Raw genomic sequence first — 3,719 nt, forward strand, 5'->3', positions numbered from 1 at the left:
TTGGGGGGGGGGGGCTGAGCTTTTTTTGTCTATTTTCAAAGATAAAATTCCCTTCTAGTGAATAATGGTTTTGTGTGTATATATGGATGAAAAATTCAAGGGCAGGTGACTATATCATATTTATATCTATTTTTCTATTAAATGAAACAAAAAACTCAATAAATATAATGCATGCTTGTTGAATAAATGAATGACCAACTCCAAACCAACCAAACTCACTGCCATCACTTCAATTCTGACTCAGCACCACCCTTTGGGTTTCTGAGGTGGTAAATCTTTATGGAAGTAGATTGTCCAGTCTTAATTCCACGGAGTGTCTGATGGGTTTAAAACACCAACCTTCTAGTTACTAGTCAAATGCTAACTAGCTGATAAAAAAAAAAAATACTGTAATTAACGAACTTCTACCCTATCTTCATTTGTCCTAGGTATCATGGGTAATGCCGAAACATTTGATATTGTTACCAACATTTCCTAATAAGAAGATACTCTTGCTCAAATGAGAAACTTCTACTTACCTCTTTATATAGCACCAGTGGAGTGTCCCTGCATTCATAGTTTTATCCTTCATTTTTTGAGACTGCTCCTCAATTGCCATTAATATATTTCTTTCAGTCTCCATTTGAGTCCACTCATTTTCTACTTTTGATTGTCCTGCTTCAGCTCATTCTAACAACACCATTTGTCATCCTGCAGTTATCAAACCCTTCTGTTTTTCAGCTACTATCAAGTTTTGTTGGAATAAACATTATCTTGATGTCACTCTATATTTCAGAAATGCATACTTAGGGATCAATGCCTGCTGTGTGGTATTCCAAAGGTGTTTCCTTTTTTAATTACTGGGAAGTAATGCAATCACTGCCTCTCCCAATAGGCCTTCAGCTTGTTGCTGTTGTTAGGTGCCGTTGAATTGGTTTCGACTCATAGTGCCCAGAAAGAAACAGTGCCTGATCCTGTGTCATTCTAACAATAGTTGCTGTGCTTCAGCCCATTGTCTCAGCCACTATGTCTATCCACCTTCTTCTTCTGAACCTCAGTTACTACATTTGGCTCTTGCTTCCAGATTCTATATCCATGGCAGATACATTTTTCCTGTTTTTCATTACTGTATTTTTGTAAACCTTAACACTGAACAGCTGACTACTTTCATATTTTTCAGTAATCTCTGCCAATAACACCCTACTCCATTTTCCTCTCCCTACACGTGTTTCTCCACAAAAGACACATGATGAGCACCTTTGAATCAATTGTCAGAATTTCTTTTCAATCTCCAGGAAGTAAGGGGCTGGTCTTTCCAACTCTAAAATCTACTAGTAAGTCTATGTTTCCCTCAACTATCCCTCCAGTTTCTGTGAGTATTTAAGACTCATAATTCTCAAGGAAACTGTAAAAGGAATGACAAAATGAAGGTTACTTGGGGGTATGAATGGTTGCACTTTCAACTCTGATGCTTTGGAAGTTCTAATCTTGAATCTAAAAGCCAAAAAGGCAAAGAGAACAATAAACCAATACCAAACCCACTGCTTTCGTATTAATTCCAACTTATAGTGACCCTATAAGATAGGGTAGAACTGCCCCATAGGGTTCCCAAGGCTGTAAACTCTTTACGAAAGCAGACCACCTAGCCTATCTCCCATGGAGCAGCTAATGAGTTCAAACCACCAACCTTTTTGTTAGCAGCCAAATGCTTTAACCACTACATTAACAGAGCTCCTTTTAATTGCACATAAAATCAAGGAAATAGAAACCAGACTGAATTGTAGCTTTTAGCTCCCTAGGATCTTAGTTATGCAACATATACAGTTGATGTAGCTGCGGTTTGGGGACCAAAAATTGAGACAAATGTTCTGTCAAGGAGTTAGAATATTTGACATTGTAACTGTCTCTGAAAATCAAACTCCATGAAGAATACAGGACAGGTATTTTTTTTTCTCCAGAGTGCCTTGAGGGTATAAATGGTTAACACATTTATCTGCTAAATAAAAGGTTGGAGGTTCCAGTCCAACCAGAAGCATGTTGGAAGACAGGCATAGAGATCTACTTTTGAAAAATAAGCCATTGGCAACTCTGTTGTTGTTGTTGTTATGTACCATGGAGTCGGCCCGACTCATAGCGACCCCTCCTTGGGTTTCCAAGGTGGTATCACTACAGAAGTAGATTGCCCAACTTTCCTTATGAGGAGTGGCTGGTGGGTTTGAACTGCCAGCCTTCTGGTTAGCAGTCAAGTGCCTTAGGCACTACACAACCCTAGGGAGTACAATTCTACTCTGATTCATGTGGGGCCACCATGAGTCAGAATCAACTCAATGGTAACTGATTTGGTTACTATGTTCTCCATTTATTACATGAGAAAATGAAAGCCTAGATGGACTTAATCTTCAAGGGAACTTCAAATAGACAGGATGATAGAACCCACATGTCTTGTTTCTCCTTCCAATAATCTTTCAACTGCATTTTCAATGTCTGCTTCCTTTGAACTAAGTCTTGAAAACCAGAGAGGTAATGAAATTCCAAGTCACATCTCTCCTTCAAATATCCATTAAAATTTCAGAATCAAAATGCATAATTATATTATAGAAGTAATTAACATTGTGCGGGGAAAATCATTACTCTAAAAGCTTCAATCAGCAATAATTGTGCTTCAGATAAGCTTCATGAGCTGTGATATTGCCACTGCACAAAGATACATTAAAAGCTGATGTAAAAGAAAAAAAGATGATATAAAAACCAGTTGAATCAGAAAAAAAGTTGTGAATGGGCATTTTCATACAGCAATTTATCACTTCCACCATTTTTCTAAAACCTTTGATGACCCGAATTAACTGTGTAGCTTTTAACTTTTAAAAAATATCTAATGTTCCTAGTTCCACTTGATAAAATTTTTGCACCTTGTGAAGCATCTCTATTTAACCTTATTCTGACATTTGAAGAAATATATATCCTGACTGTGTGCAAACAGCGTGAGATTGTAGTGTTGTCCTTGAGAATTAGCTTGGTGCCTAGACAGAAGAATGAACTGTCATATTTCAAAAATGGGGAAAGAGGGAAAGCATTTATGAACAAAAGCAGTACTGATCACTCTTAATTTTTTTTAACAGGACTGAATTTTGGAAAGGTGATAGGGACTCATGGTCACCAAACCCTGCTGATGGCTATTTATTACTGTATTTTTTCACATATAATATGCCTGCATAAATAACGTGTACATGCACGTAACACAGATAGAAGACTAATATGTGATGGTTTGCAAAAACTATATAACACATGTTATTTGTGTAAAAATACAGTAATACCTTGAGCCTATATATGACCATTGTGTAGTTCATTTGTGATGGTCTACATATAGTACATTCACTCACAGCTTCCCTTGAAACAGTCACAGATGTCTCCAAGGCAGTTGTGGCTGAAGTCTGGAGTATCATCTGTGGCAAGAGCACAAAAAAATGTTGACTTAAATGGAGCACATCTATGAGCTTGGCCCCATAAGTATCTTTTGCTTACACATTATCCTACTGCCATCGAATTTATTCTGACTCATAAAGACTCTATGACAATAGATATTAGCATGTAATTACTTTATCAATAAAGAAGATAGCAAACAGTGAGATCAATTTTTTACACTTCTGCCTCACTCCAGATTGCAAATAGATGAGGAAATGCACTGAGAAGTTGTAAAAGTGACTACTGATTACTCTTTCAAGAAACTTATTGTGGAAAGG

The 3,719-nt window shown here is 37.1% G+C and overlaps 1 pseudogene; it reads right to left on the reverse strand.

Annotated features, from left to right (window-relative positions):
- Positions 1-2,561: 2,561 nt before the first annotated feature.
- On the reverse strand, positions 2,562-2,685 carry LOC122151629 (annotated as a pseudogene).
- Between the last annotated feature and the right edge of the window lie 1,034 nt (positions 2,686-3,719).

The sequence above is a fragment of the Orycteropus afer genome, unplaced genomic scaffold (assembly GCF_000298275.1).
Source record: "Orycteropus afer afer isolate SDZICR_OR568_19922 unplaced genomic scaffold, OryAfe1.0 scaffold00624, whole genome shotgun sequence".
In the NCBI taxonomy this organism is placed as follows: Eukaryota; Metazoa; Chordata; class Mammalia; order Tubulidentata; family Orycteropodidae; genus Orycteropus; species Orycteropus afer.